This window comes from Falco biarmicus, chromosome 5, assembly GCF_023638135.1.
Source record: "Falco biarmicus isolate bFalBia1 chromosome 5, bFalBia1.pri, whole genome shotgun sequence".
Taxonomy (NCBI): Eukaryota; Metazoa; Chordata; class Aves; order Falconiformes; family Falconidae; genus Falco; species Falco biarmicus.
The window spans coordinates 15,611,344-15,627,961 of NC_079292.1; the positions used below are offsets into that span (position 1 = coordinate 15,611,344).

Genomic DNA, 16,618 nt, shown 5'->3' on the forward strand with positions numbered 1-16,618 from the left:
CATTGCACAGTAGTAAATCCAGTGCTAATGGCAGAAGAATCAGTCTTTTATCTAATTCAGTACTATACTGCTGTCATCTACAGTGGCTGTTGTTAAAGTAGCATTGTTACTGCATCATTTGCCTTCATAGATGCCTTTATACAGAAGCAAAGAAATGGAACATGTTTCTGTTATTTCATTTCACCCCCTCTACTAATTGCTGCCTCTGTGCACTAATCACATCAAAAAGCACCTTGAATCACACTGACCTGGATGTTAAAGAAGCAATCTTTTTTTGTGAATTACACCATCTGCAGTGCCCATTTCTTCCATTTTCCCTCTTATTCTTTCTAGGATAGCTCTGTGCACGCCTGGCTCATGGGTAGTGTGAGTCAGCAATAACTTTGGGGGTTGTGCTGTTGTGTCTTCTGCTTTGAGCATGGAAGAGCAACCTCCAGTCCTTGGAGGAGATGCAGGCCCACAAAAGCACCCTATGGTTCAAAACTGCCTGGAAGCAGCATGGACTGCTGTGGCATCCAACAGCTTTGCATGAGCTCCTTGCTTCTCGGTCAGACCTCTGGACTTCCCAAACCAAAATCTTTGCTTCCTTTCTCATTTAGCTTCTGGGGTTTGTTATTTTAACAAATAGTAACATAATATTTTAACAAATTTATCTCATAAAGAATGTCTAGAAAACATAAATCAGGACAGCTTGTAGGGCATGGCCTGAAACATCTTGGTAACCTCACATCCCTGAACTGGCAATTTACCTCAATGTGAGACCATGGCAGGGCTGACCATTGCTTAGGGGAGCTTCGCTGGCTTGTCCAAAACACTTGCCAAGAAAGGCGGCTGTGTTCAGTCAAACTCCCTACACACTGTGTGTGAAGAGGGACGCAGATACTTCTCACACAGCTTGACCAGGCTGTTCATATACCAGCTATTACTGTAGCCAAAACTCCATGAAGTTTTTATTTTTACTGGGCAGCTGCAAGGTAAAAGACTGCTACAGGAACTAGTCTGAGGCCATTAGGGCTGCAACATGCTTATGCTTGGATGCTCAGCCTCAGCGTGGAGCTTGGGAATGTAATGCCAAAGGGCAAGCTTCTGCTTTGCAACACCTCTGTGGTGTGGGACAGAACCATCTCTCTTTGCCCCTCCTCATGTAGCTGGTGACTGACTGATGACCCACATCAGCTACCACAGAGGCATTCTAATTGCCATTCCTCCAGGGGCAGCAGGCCTTTTAATCTGGAGTGGAAGAGTTCAGCTCCAATGCTTTCCAATGACATTAGAAGAAGCCTTAGTGACATTTTTTCCCAAACTATCAAAAAATCTTCTTTCCTTACATCCCTAGAAAAATTTTGGAGCATTTTAGTGATAGCCCACATATGGCCTTTGTGTGATAGACATTGCTCCTGTTACTGGCCTCTTAAATAACTGTTCCCTATACGATCAGAGAAGACCTAGGATCCCAGTGCCTTTGCTATATGAGAAGCAAACCCAGTAGCAGTAGATGAGTCCCCAAGACAAAGCATGGAGTCCCACGGTCTCCATTCTTCTCACATCCTACCCCAGGAGGCACCTGTCCTTGGAGCATTTCCTGGAGTGCTTAGAGTGGCATGACTCCATCAGACACCCCCAGTTCTTTCTCTTGCAGTCTGCATTGTGGGGAGAAGGAGGGAACATGGCAGGTGTTGTTCATGTAACCAGCTGTACGAGGCTGTGGTGAGAGAGTTCGCCTCTGGGAAGGCCTCTTCTGAGCACAGGGCCTCACCAGTAAGAGGCAGAACTGAGGCACTTCCCCGGAGCCTCTCCACAGCTGCATGGAAGTTCCCATGCTCCCACACCCCAGATACATCAGGTCCATGGATCACTGATCTGGTTGGGATTACTCTGGCATTTATGGAAAAAAAGGCCTTGGGGATGCTCTGCAGGTAGGTGAGGTACAGGCTGGGATGTGGGAGACTGTGAGGTGGGAACTGCCTGTAGGAGCTAGTCTGAACAGGTCACACTGACACTGGTAGGACTGAGTTCAGCTGAGCTGTTACTGATTTATGTCAGTGGAAGCAAGACCCAGTGAAGGACCGAGTTTTTATCAATGTCCTTACAGATTCTGGAAAACATCATCAATAAAAATCACCTATGCAAATGAGACTGGGCTGAGACGCACTTTGGGGGATACATTTCCTTAAGCGGAGCTGAACTTTGAATATAATCTCTTGTGGAGAGTACCTGATGAATCCAGTTCCCTCAACAAGCCACAGTTCATTAATGGAAACCATTCATAAAATCAATGAAATTATTTGTAAAATTTAGAGATGTAGAAAGAAAAGAGTTGCCATTTTTATATTATCTCTAAAGATTTCATTGGCTGTTTATTCAGGATTTGTCTTTCTAAATCACAAATTCTTATTTCTTGCTCTTTATTTTCAACTGAAGTTTTTGGTACTGCATCTCAATGGCAACTTCTTCTTCCAACTGATTTTACAAAAGCTCTCCTTCCATATTCACAAGTCCTTGCCTACCTCCTTACTTCGGAGAACAAAACATGCCTGAAGCAATTTAACACATTATTTATCAGAATTACCAACCCCACACATTGACAAATGCTAAGTCTAAGACAAAGCAACCATAAGACTGGCTTTGAGAAGTATATATATATATTTAAGTCTTATTTATCTGTGATCTGTTAGTCTTCACAATGTGCTTGAGTCACACCTTCAAGCTTTTCTCTCTCCACAACCATGCAGGTTAGAAAAGTGCTGTTTTTCAGGGAAAGCTGAGATTCATATGCAGTGTCCTGCTCAGTGTTTTGGGACATCAGGAAAACAGCCAAATACGGACAGGTTCCTGAGGGCTGGCAGAACTATTTCAGTTCCTTGAGAGCAAACTGACCCTCCCTGAGCAGCTACCTTACTACAAGTAACACCAAGTGCTCCATGAGCCACACAGACTGCAGTCTGAAGATCTACCTTCAGTTGCTAATGTGCACATATTCATACTGGCTAATCTCCCACGTTTTTAGACTGGGCAAAGACAGTGATACTACCCTACTAATATTCTCCACATGTTTTCCTGTTTGGTCTTGTTTGGTTGCTTGTTTTACTTCATCAAAAAGAAATGTTATCAATATCTGGAAGATGATTATTGGAGTATTAATATTAGATACTGTTTCTTGGAGAGCTGTCCTCCTTTCCCACTCCAACACTGTCACACTGAGCAGTGGTAATTGCACATGAAGTGCCTCATCCAGCAAGGAGTTCTATTCCCTTCTTCATTATACTGCTGTAACCACAGAGCTCAATCTATTTCAGTAGGAAAATAATTGTTACTTGATTTTTTCCATCCGTGTCTGATCCCTAAATATGTATTATAAAGCTCCCAAGAGAAAGTATAACAGCCAACAGTGTTCTAATTTTAGCAGCATAATGAAATCATGTTCTTACCAGATACTACTGCCAGCGAAATGAGGAGAAGGAGCATGCTCTTCATCGTCTTTATGACCCTGTCCTTCATGTTCCCAGGATGCAAACTGAAGGAAGATCATGGTATGTTTTCCCTAGTTTACATTAGCTCCACCTAACTGCTTTCTCTTTTTCATGTTGTAGAGTGAGAAACAAAACAAAGGACCCGTGTCTCTAAGGGAGTTTCTAAACACTGTCACCTTGTTTGCTTGTCAGAAAACTGCTCCTTGCTGACACTCCATCCACAGACCTGGGCCACACTTGAGAAAACAATCATTAATAGGTCTTTCACTGCAATTATTTTATTTATTGAAGCATTATGAAAAGAATCAAGTATGTTCTAATCTGAAAATACCATGCTGCTTTCATCACTGGCAAATTAGGTGCTCTCTTCACACACCAGAATCAAATACTCATGCTTTTTTACTTAAACCAAGAACCTGAAGTTTTCTCATTTCTATGGCTATCAGAGAATTACTCAGGCCACATACACTGCATGCCTGGAGGTGAGATAGCAGCACACATACATGATGAAGTTAGCTTTGCTGTAGCTGTCTCAGGACCCGCATAGACTACTATGCAAAGTGCAGTGTCTCCCTTAGATTAGGCATTTAGCTAGCTAGCCCACAATACACCAGTGAAATGTTTTTGGTGTTGTTTTGTGGGTTTTTTTAATATTTAAGGGTAGTCCTAGCATTTTTTTGTCGAGCATAGTATAGAGGTGACACTAATACATGAACTGGATGCAATATCTGGTGCATCAGTATCAACTCAGAATAATTTAGCTTGGAAGGGACCTTTGGAGGTCACCTAGTCAAACCCTGCTCAAAGCAGGCTTAATTAGATCAGGTTGCTCAGGGATTCATGTAGTTGATTCTCAAACACCTCCACACAAACTTAACAGCTCTACTAAGAGGCAGATTTTAGAGATTCAGGTTTAACACAGCTCTAGAGAAACCACACTGATTTGTGAGCTAAGCTAACATCTCTAGATGGTTCTGTATCACATTCTGTGGCTGTCCCAGTGAAAGCTGACAGTAGTTTAGAGAGCTCTGTCCTGTGCTCCTGTGTTTTGTGTAGTATGAGCATGTTAATTGAACATGCTGAACATGAATAGCTAGTTTAACACTGGAGCAGGCATTGCCTATGCTTGCTGCGTGCGTATCTTAAACTACTATACACATGTGCCCTGGAGGATTCACTGATACAATGAAACTGGAAAACATACATCAGTGAAGCCTACTGATAGGAACTGAGCCATACCTACATATCTGATACTGGTTTGGGGAATCATAAGAAAAGTTTATTTCATGGTTGATCTGCATCTATTTAAAAGTGCTTCTAGGGTCTTGCCAAGTTCAGATCCAACCTGGGTTTAAAGTGAATGTGGCCACATCATATCATCTGGGAGCACATACTGCATCAACCTGTAGTACAGAGGAAGCTGGTCTTCCGCTGGCCCAGGAAGTGTGTGCCTACACTTTATGTTAGTAAAAAAATTACGGAAAATCCCACCCTCAAATGACCTAGTTATGCTGATAAGATATTAATGTAAATATATTTATACTGGCAAAAGGTCTAACCAGTCCTCTTACCTATCAGATCATTGGCTACCCCTTCATATGAATTTCCTGGGTCCACAAAGAAGCTTTTGATCTTACCAGACATCTCACAAAGATGAGCTCTGTGTGCACAGGCATGAACCAGGCTTGTATAATAAGCCTGTGATCTTTTACTAATTATCAGAGCACTGTAAAACTGCTGCTAGCTTTATTCCCTCCTTTTAGTTGCAATATACAATCTATCCCATTATTCTGTTGATTCTTTTAATATTGAAAGAACTACGGGAACATCTGGACTAAGTTTTAAAGTAGGCAGTCTTTTAGATACGTGTTTAAATTTGTTTAGCATCTAGCTTGAGTGATAGGACTGTTTCCATCCTTCTCCATAACTCAGAGATTACAAATTTTGTCCTTTATTTTCTTTCTCTTACTTCTTAGGCTGGGGTTTTGGGGGAATCACTTTTGTGTGGGGTTTTTTGTTGTTTGTTTTTTCTGTAAATACATTTTCTATCTTATTTGTTTTGTCCTTCCTTCATCTGAGAATGTACACAGATCTACTTTCAGTAAGAGTTCAACGTCCATACATATAAAGCAGACTTTCCTCTGCACATCTTGTGATAGAGACATCATAGGGGGATATGGGAGACAGCAAAGACATCTGGAACACACATGTGCTTGAAATGCTGCCATTCCCCAGCTTCACCTGGAAGTGTAACAGATAATTGTTTCAGGTGCTATGTGAATACCCATGGAGTGGTTAAGTTCTGTTTTCTCTCTGAGTGTGTCTCCAGGGCTTTCAAGTAGTTCCTGTTAAGCCTCATGGTTCAAGCATGTTGTGAGAAGAGACCATAGAGGTGACCAGGGAGACCGGGGGTAGAGCCAAGAGGAGCACACAGTGAGGGAGGAGAGCATGGAGGGCAGCTCATACAGGTGGAGTGAGTGAGCAGACAGGGCTCTGGCTCCTTCTTTTTCCTTCAGTCACTGCCAGTACCTCTCAATGCCTCCTATAGATCCCTCTTTTCTTATATCCCTCTGCTGAGTGGATTTCTGTGGTTCTCTGATTCATTCTGCCAGCCTATAAGGAATAAAGTGAAAAAGCAGCCAGAGTTAAAAAAGAGCCCCAAACAGGTTGAAAATCAAGTAGAAATAAATATATGCATATCATCAAGTACAGAGCTGGTTAGGAACAGATGAGTTAGGAGAAGGTGAGCAAGGCAGAAGTTCCCTGGTGAGACTAGCAACAGTAACTCTGCCGCTGCAGGAAGGTCAGGAATGAGCTTCCTGGGAATTTAAGGCAGCTGGATGAAGAGAGGTCAAGGCAGTGCAAGCAAGAATACACCCAGGGAGTTTGCAGGCAAAACAGAGGGAAGAAAAATTAATTGGAGCAAATGAAAAAGTCAAGGAACAATCTGGATTTTTAATCATTCCTTGGTTTTCAAGATTATTTGAAATCAGGGCATTTTAGAGTAGTGCAGAGAAAATGTACTTCTGAAGAAATGTCTTCTGGATTATCAGGTAAGGTGGAGAATGTGAGAAAGATGCTATATCTGCCAAGAAGTTAAATAATCTTCATTTCAAGAGAAAGACCAACAGATCAGAGTGCAAGAGACTGCACTGGTCTTAGGTTGGGGTGCAGAGAGAAAGAACATGGAAGTGAGGGATGTCGGGTGGGACTGAGCAGAACTGATGTGCAAGCTTTCAATTGCCTGTCCTCAGAAAAGTAAGGGATTTTAACAGAGGCCAGCCTCAGACAAGTAGCCTTGCATAACAAAATGTGCAGGTTCAGGACATTAATCTTTTTTCTATGCATTTAATTCTCAATTGGCTTCCAGTCTGTCAACAGGAAAGAAATGTTCTCTCTTCAAACACATCAGAGGTTCAAGACAATTTCCCCATTAATGGCTATTTCAGCCAGAGTAGTGGCTCTCTTCTTAGCCAACTCACATGAAAGGAAACATTTTGCTCTTCTGTGGTAATTACTCACCAAAAATTGAGCAGCCTAAGGAGAATTTTCACACACTGGTTCCAGCCTCAGTTCAAGCATATTTATTATTGTTATTTTATGAATTAAATCACCTAGACTGTCAGGTTTTATTTTCATCTCCTTTTTCTTTAAACAGTACAGCTTCTCCATCCACTGCCTTGGTAACCTTTCCTAACATATTAAAACAGTACCTTAGCATCCTACACCAAAAACTTATGTACCATTTAATTTGATTTCTCAGCTAAAAGCTTCCTCTGTACTATTTGTGATTGAAAAAAGCAAACTAAAAGTCATGAGTACTACCCACGCTACCTTAATCTCACCTAAAGCAATCCCATCTTAGCAAGGTTAGTAACCCATACAATTAAGCAAAAAAGTCCCAGACAGATCTCTGGGCCATCTATTTTCTAGCACTGACTTGCAGACACATAAACCCACTAGTCACCTCCTTGATAATTAACTTGAGATGTCTGCTAATAAGAATTTATTCCATCACACCAAGAGCTTTTTCTGGGATCCAGGTTTAAGTAAAGAATAGTCTAGAACAGGGGTCCTCAAACTACAGCCTGCGGGCCGGATATGGCCCCCCAGGGTCCTCAATCCAGCCCCCGGTATTTACAGAACGCCCCCGCCCCCCTCCCCCGCTGGGGGCTGGGGGGGGGGAAACCAAGCAGCCGCAGATGACTGCCTGCCACTGCATCTGCATGCCAGCCCCCTGGTTAAAAAGTTTGAGGACCCCTGGTCTAGAATCTGGGTAAGTACACACAGAAGCCCCAAAGCACTGCTGTTGTCAGTGCTGACAAGTTCCTCCCATTGCTCCAGCAGTTATACACCTAAGGGATGAAAGGATTTGTCGGAGAAGGAGGAATCCCGGGCGTCTGTCTTTTGCCACAAAGAATCTGAGCACTTATTTTAGAAGGACTGAGAATATGTAAGGCATTAAGAAGGGGAGATGGTTCTGGTACTTCCCATTCCCTCCACTCTATCTTGACAAATGTGGACTGAGGCAGATAGAAGATTACAAGGATGTAAGTTCAAGAAAGCTCCAGATGTACTTGAATCCTCCCTACACAGAGGTCAAGTGACTTCTCCAAGGCCATACTCCAGAAAAGCCAAAGTTCTCACTCCCAATCTCAGTCACGATGAGTGTAAAAAGCACACTGTTGCCGAATGTTTTTCTCTTTGAGAAGTTCTTGTACTGCTTAAAAATACTTCATTTTTCTTCTGCAATTAACACAACATGAAAGTCAGTGAAATACAAGCTTCAAATATTCATTCACCTGTGCAAAAGTAGACTATATCAGCAACTACTTCGTGTTTTATGGTTCAAGATCAAAAATATGGGGTGGTGTAGAACATTCAATACCTACGAGAAATTATGCCACTTGTCCACACCATTTACATATGTCACTTGAATTTTAATCGTGTGATTTGTCTTCAAAAAAACAGTTGTGCAAGTAATTATTCAGTGAAAAAATGTGTTTAGGCCAATGAAGTCTTCTTCCTGAGTTTAGTAGATATTGGATCAGGACCAAGACCCATGTGGCAATACTTTGTACCTCATGATACAGTATTTACTGCATATTACAAGTTTGTTTGTTATTGTAATTGCTTGGCCACCTGACCTGATTGGTAAATACATAAACAAGGATGTGAAGTAGCAAATTATGCAAATGCAACAAGAAAGAATGCTCTGGGCAAATATGGGTACAGAAACTCTGAGTTTGCTATGTACACAGCATGATGCACTTCACTTAGTCAAGTATTTTAATGTATCACAAAGAGTTCCTTGAACAGGCTTTTGCATCATGCAACATACTCTATTTTATCTATTTTATCATCAAAAGGCATCTGACTATATTTTGCAAAAGCAACCTTGCATTTTAGCACAAATAAAATATTTTCTATTGACTTTGGGAAAAAAAACCCAAACCCAAACCAGTATACAATTAACAAAAAAAGCGTCTCTGAGCAAAGGGTGAGTGCTCGGAGGGTGGAGTTTCACTTGGAGATGGACAGGTTTTTACACCTCAGTTCCTCCATTCTTTGAACTGGAGGAGTGAGAATGATTCACTACTTCCTAACAGTGTGAAAATTTGTTTGTTTATGGTTTCAACAGCTGTGAGCTATTCAACTGGGCTCTCTAACTCTCCCAGGGACCAGAGAAGGGGCGTGTGATGAGAGAAGGGCATGTAGATACACTCTAGTTTTGCTTGGGCTGCCAAGGCTGTGGCAGGGACTGACCTGTGCCAGGCCCCTGGGGCACCATGCTGTGTGACAGTCATCTTGTTCACTTCCAGCCCCTCTCAATGGCTGCATCCCCAGAGACACTGGTCAGAAGTAGCTCTGTGCTCTCCTGTGGGATTCTTTAATTTTTTAATCAGATGTAGCACACAAAACTAGCAAATCTCTACCTCAGGTTCTTGCTTTATACCTGATTCTGCTCTTCCCTGATCCTCATCCTTTTCTGGCTTATTGCTCCAGGGCTCCAATGAGCTTTGCCTTAAGTCCCAAAAGGTGCTGAATTTACTCATTTCTCCTTGGCAGATCATAGCCCAACAGCAGCCCATACCTGGAAGAGTAACATTCTCCTCCAGGTATTGGCATGGCAAAGCCAGTGAGGAAAAAAGTACTGCATATACCTCCTACCATAGGCTTCCCCTGGGGGAAAAGTGGCTTCTTCCCTCCTCTGTGGCTGAACCTGACATCTAGAAGACATGTGTAAGGGAGTAAAGAGGGATGTTTCACTCTCTTCGCCATTTGTTTCACAGTATAAGCTGCAGTCTAACTGTTGGACTGAACTGTCTGAAAGAGGACAATACTCTTTTCTGCAGGACTTTAAATAACTGCGAGGTCACTGCTCAAGGCTCTGTACTTCTGGTGTTCCTGTGAGCTTCTGCCCCATCAAATGACTACCCATCAGCTGACTGATGGCAACTGCAGCATGCATAGTCTCAGTCCTTCCACTACTATGGATCAGAGAGCATGCAGCTGTTTGATACCACCTGAGGATTTAGTGTATCATTTTTGTTTCTGCTCCGTTCACATACTTAGCAATAGTCAATGCAGTAGTACCACAATTTACTCAGCTACATGAGGACATGAGGACAGAGATTTGTGAGGCAGAGGATTAAAGCTGGGGCTTTATGAGCCCCATATGTATCTCATACATATGAAGTATGAGACAGTGAAGGGGCTTGGTGGAGAAAAGGTTGGATCTCTGCTGGGAAAGTTGGGGAGTGAAAGAAAGAAAAGGTTGGGCATGTGAAGCTGGGGTCTTGGTCTGAGGACATGGAGATGTGCAGTAACAGGATGAGGGAGGCAGTGTATGTGGTTTTGAGTTTTTCACTCTAAGAATCATGTGGCAGAACAGCTGTGACAGCACAGACGTAGGTTTATAAATTGGAAAAAAGGCTGAGTGGTGGGGTGAATGGCAAGTGGCAGGCATCTGCTTGAAGAGGAGGCTTTGGTGGTCCTATGACAGTGAGGGAACAAAACCCCCAGCTTTTCCACAATAATTTCTGTTTCTAACTCAATACCTTGCCTGGGACGTACATTGTCTAAAGCCATCCTTGGAATCTTTCCACATTTGGGTAACACTACTATTTCATCTAGGCTACTGGAAAATAATTTTAATAATCCTGATCTCACAAAGATCAATGACAAGCCTGATTTTGAAAGAAGCAGTTTCAACAGACCTGGGCCTGAATAAAGTTGTCTGAAGGCAAACAAAATCTTAATCATGCAAAGAAGACAGATGCAATATTCACCGCTGGCTCTGTTCCTTGCTGCCTGTAAGCTCTGTGACTAGAGAAAGCCTTTAGAAGTATCACACAGGGATAGGGCCAAAATAAACCGGGTGCAGACACAGAATCACTTTTTTACAGTTGCTGAGTTTAGGTTATGCTTATTTTATCTGACAGCAAACACGAGTGAAAAAAATAAGCCACTTATAAGTGACATGAGGCAACATTATATCTGAGTAATGACTTGACTGAGTCAGCCACCAGAGTAATAAGCAAAAGGCAGCAGGAAAGCAGTGCCATAGCCTGGATGTAGATACTTCTTGCCTGTGTATTTGAGCATCAACATCATGGAACAGCCTGAGACCACAGGAGCTTTCTTAATGAAACAGAAGACAACACACAGTAAGCACACTGTCCAACAAATATTTTGACAGAGAGCTGCAAAGCTCTAAAGGTAGGTGGATAGATGCATCGAGAGAAAAAGCCTCTGCAGTCCAGATTGACCTCATTCACATAAAACCCGGCTGTTACAATATGAGCTACATGGGTGATAACAAGTAAACAAGGTCAGAATATGTCCCATTGCTGTGTATGGCTCCCCTGTCCATTTCTGGAGCTGAGGGAATATTGCCATCTAGTGCCACACAGAAATCCAGCTGTCCAAACAGAAAAGTGCCATTTAATTCATGTAGGTGATGGTTACAAAGCATACTAAAAACCAGGGACATTATGTGCCAGGGACATCATTTTGGTCAATATCTTTGCCAAGCTTGTTATTGAAAATGGTACATTTTCTCCTTTAAAAAAATGACACTGTGTTGAGGGAACTAAGTAATAACACTTTGGAGGACATACCCTGTTCACAGTTGTTCAGAGGTCGCCAAAAAAGTGCAAAAGTACTTACATAGTACTTTAGCAAGTAGCAGTCAGAATGATGAGATGCTGTTGAGGATGGGTTTTATCTTACCTACCTTGAATTAACTAAACCACTGACCTGTATATGTTAATGTTATACAGTCACCCTAGGCTTCTTTTGGAAACAAAGAGGCACTACTAGGGCACAACTGGTGTCACCAACTTTAGCCATCGCCTTTAGGATGGGAAGCCCTGTACTTTTGAAACATCTGTTTCTCCACAGTGACAATCTGAAGTTCAGATCCCTCCAACCCCTAGTGCCTGTCTCTCTCTACCATTTTTAACTAGGTAGGCAATAATTTTGATGACCTGTTGGTGGAAAAATAAATATCACTTTCAGAGTCCTAAACCCCATGATTGTAGTTGTGTGATTCTCATTCGGGTGCAGGGGGGCACATGTACTCACACAAGAGTTCCCACTGACCTCAGTGGAAACAAGCGCTGGTCTGTAACATACTGCATTCGCTGCTAGGCAGGCACACCAGACCATAATATATTTTATATTCACCTCTGTGTGCAACAACATTATGAACTTCCTCACATTGTCTTGCCCAAAAGAGCTCTTAGGGGTGACAGAGCAGTTCAGTTTCCCTCAGTCAAGACCCTGCTGAGCCAGAGATGAGGGGTTTTTTTAATCAGTGCGTATGTTTGAGATACTTTTAACGAAGTCATCAACTCACTTATCTATCCTTCCAAATACGTGCCAGATTATAACAATTTTTAGTCATTGCCCATCTGGAGCAGATTCAAACCAGTGGTTGATTTTCAAAAGCAATTTGAAAATCAAAATCAATTAGGCAATCAAATCTTCCAGCTGCAAACAATGTCCAGATTTTCAAGCCAACCATGTGATGTTTATATATGTTGTCTTAAAATTACTTATGTCCCACCAGTACCTCTAAGTTAATTGTCATGTTATTGCTTGTGGTTGTGACTTTCCCACTATTTCTACCCACTAACCATGTAAATAAAAGGATTCACAGAGAGAATCAGAATCAATAATGTAAAAGAGTATTAATTTTCAGCCTGAGAAGGGTTAGAATATTTGAGACACCCACCATTCCATTTTCTTTTAAATAGCACGACTCAAAGTTAAGCAAAAGGCTGCTAAATTCATTTGTTTATATTTTAAAAATTCATTATTTCACATCATCAAATATAAATTCTTACAGGGGATTTTCTCCTTTTCTACGCTGTTTTTAAATATGCTGCAAAAAATGAGTATCACAGGTTCCCCCAAATGAGGAATTACTTAGGTAATAAAATGTCTCACAACAATAGTAGTGTATAAAGTTACTGATGTCAAACACTGTCAGTAATTTTTAGGGGTATTTTCTTTGCTTTAGAGGGGCAGTCACTTAGCAAAGTCCTTACATGTGATATTAGAAAAGAAGTAGCATATATACACTGTCCTGAGTGTCAATAAATAATGTTGAATTAAAATTCCATCTAAAAAGGAAACTGAAAAGCAAGGACGGTAGATTTATAAATACACTTTAAAGCACCTAGAAAGGTGACTTTATAAACCCCTCACTCTATCATCTCAGTTCCCCATAACTAAGATTAGCTAAAAAAAATCTAAGCTAACAGCTTCCAGAAATAAATACCAAGAAGCTAGCAGCATATTCTGGAATTCTCCCATACCTCTTAGTCCATGGGGACACAGACTGACCTTTCAGATGCAACATAAACCCAGCTGATTTCCTCAGGCTTTTGCCTGAGATGAAGGCTAGCTCAGACAGTCTGGGTGTTCCAGGCAGGCAGGAAAGGATTACTAACGTTAGCTCAATATCTTAATTGCTGTGCTTAAGAGGCTGCATACTTGCCTACAGCTGGATCCAGCACAGAGAGAAAGCACTCACTGACTTCACCGGGATCTGGATCAGCCTTTTAGGTTTGAGGGAGCTGGGGATGTGTCAGGATGGACATTTTACCTGCTGGTACAAACTGTCATGACCCACTGACATTTGCATTAGCTGAGCCTTTACTGCAGGACATGTGCAGCTTTATGAAGCTATGACATAAGATAAATTCACAAATTGTTTTCCTGTGCTAAGGAGCTGCAGTGACATGACATGCCAAATCTCTTTAAGAATGAAGAGATGGACACCCCAAAATGTTCACACAACCAGTAGTCCAGTTGGATGGACAATCTTAATGCAAAGAAAGGTAATGTCCATGCATGTTTAACAACAACACCTATGTATCTTTTGTGTTAATTGACACTAATGGCAGACAGTGGGGTTTAGCCATTTTGCTTTACTGATATTTGCAAACCTCTGAGACTGTTTCCTAGCATAAACCATTTTCCTGGACATAGGCATTTTTCTTGACAAAACCAGCCTAAGCTGTACAGTCCACTTAGTTGTTTCATCTCAGCCTGGGGTAGCCCAGGCTAACATGTCCGCACAAATGCTGGTGTTGCCGCACAGGGAACTGAATCTATGAATTGATGCTGGGTAAGAAGTGAGCAAGTGGATGACACAGCCAGGAACAAATAGCCAGGAAACAGGGGGTCTGGGCAACTGCCTGTGGAACCACAGCCTAAAACACTCCATTTGTGTCCAGAGGATGTGGAGTAATGATGATCCAGGCTGTGGGTACACCATAAATGGGTTTTACAGATCCTGAAACCTCTAATGTTGTTCCTGGTTTGTGAATACAGAAATTTAGCTTTGCTTCTGTTAAAAAAAAAAAAAAAAAAGCTAAACATTACACTATTAGATTTTTCTGTTGAATTTAATGCTCTGGGAAGTATCAGAGGGGCAGTCACCATGTCCCAGCTAAATGGTTTGTAGCAAATTACTTTATATTCTTAAGCAAAAAGAATTTAATCAAGTGTCAGAAACAAACTACATCTTGACAGATTCACAGGGCTGCTGCTGTTTCAATGAATTTGTTGCCAGATTTGTTTACAAAACTTCTTTTTCAGGGATGGGTGAACTTCCTGGAATTTGCCAATCTTTTGAATAAATATTGTGGAGGATTTGTAAAATGAGAATTAATTAGACTTTTCCTCTGAGAGTAAACCAGGCATTTTCTCAGTGTAAAAAATTGCTTGCAAACAAAGGGAAGTATTTTGGTGACGGGTAGAGAGGCAAGGAAACCTAGGCACTCCCTTTCTTTTCCAAAAAAATTCTGGGATATAAGAACTATGACTAATACAGGAACTGTAATTTATACATTAGACTTGATGTATAACTTTTTAACCTTCTTTACACTTCTGAACTGAGCTCAATACATTTGACTTCAGCTTTCAAATTCCTCAGTTTTTTTATTTTTCTATGAGTCTTTTTCCTTTGGCCGCTTCTGTACAATAGGTGGCAGATACGTTCATTTCTGGATGTGGGGCTTTTTGATATTGACTCCTGTATATGACTTGTGTTTCTGTAACGAAGGCCTCTGAGTGTTAGTTTGGACAGGGGGTATCACCATCTCAGACAAAGAAATAAGCTTACTGTCATCATCCTTTCATTCTGCTGGGATATCTGAAAAGGATCAGATAATGAAATGCTCATCCTAGCCAGGGAGAAACAAGTATTTGTATTCCACCTTTTCCCTCACTGCAGGTTGTTTCTTTTGGTGGGATTTTCAGGGGAGTAGATGTTATTGTTTTAAGCGATCATGAGGAAAATATTCTTCATTCATGAAAAAGCAACCCTTCTGCTCTTTCATGTATAAAGTCAAGAAACAGTCGCTAAAGATCTCATCTATTACAATGATTTTGCTGTGGCTCCATTGGAGAGGAATTTCAAAGATGGTAACTGTTCTAATAGAGACAAACAATCCTCTCATTTAAACTAAAAAGAAATATTTTTTTTTTGGTCAAATGCCACTAACATGAGAAATTAGTCTTTGACAAAAGTCTTCACTGCCACTTCACATTTGGAAGATACTGTTTCTGACAAAGCCAGTGGCAGACGTCCGTCTGGCAACAGAAGTCTGCCAATGGCAGCAACAACTTGAGGTACACCAACATCACTGTCCAGGTGAACTAAGCACATGGGTTGTTGGCAGTTACCACAGATAAGTTACAAAAGAGTTCACAGACTTCACAGAAGACACAGGATTTTAAAAGCATGTGGCACTCAGGCAAACATCTTTGATTCTTTAGGTATCAGATCAGGAATATTGATTCTTCCCAGTTACCTTTCCCTAAAAAACTTCCAGCTTTTGAAGTTATCATGACTAGTCTTGAGGTCTGATCAGTCAGAGTTACCAGACACTGCTGCTGTCCTAACTAAATTAAACTCCACTGGGTCCACCCTTCCAAAGCCTTGCTGGGTGCTTTTAAGCAGTGTTTCCCATGGTCATATGCATGAAGCTGTATGTTGGCAGGATGGATAAGCATCTCCGTTTTAAAGACAGCCTCAAGCTTTTGCTTAAAGAGGCTAACACTGCCACTAACAACTAGGAAATCCTGGCAGATAGTCCACATGAATATCTCCTTCTATATTTGCACCATGTCAAGCACACTATCAGCACTGAATAAATAATAATCATAGAAACCTGGAGTCAGCCAGAAAATAGCTGTGAATGAGACATTCATATTTCAAAACTTGAAACTGCAAAATTATCTTGTTATGATTCTAGGAAAACTGTTCTTTTCCTTTTCACTGTTGTTTTCTTTTCCTAAAGGAGAAGAAATGCTACCCCAAAAAAAAGGTTCTTTGTCCTCTATTACAGAATTACACATCTGAAGTGTCCTTAATAGATAAAGGAGCTTCAAGGAAAATAACAAAGAACAGTCCTGATTTTAAATTGATAGAATCCATTTCTAACTGGGAAAAAAAAATTAGGAATGGAATGCAAATGTATTATATGGGAGAAAGAGAGAGAGCAGCTGAAAAAGGGTTTTACCCGATAATCTTGCTCTTGATAATGTCTGGACAAAGTCAACTTTTTTCTAAATATGATTGAAACTCCATGTTAAAAGAGATTTATATGAGTCATAAATCTTTGAAA

At 41.2% G+C, this 16,618-nt stretch overlaps 1 protein-coding gene across 1 annotated transcript in view; it reads right to left on the minus strand.

Moving 5' to 3' along the window:
- Positions 1 to 16,618, minus strand: part of CDHR3 (cadherin related family member 3) — a 66,457-nt gene that overhangs the window by 38,026 nt on the left and 11,813 nt on the right. The gene's annotated exons all lie outside the window — the stretch shown is intronic.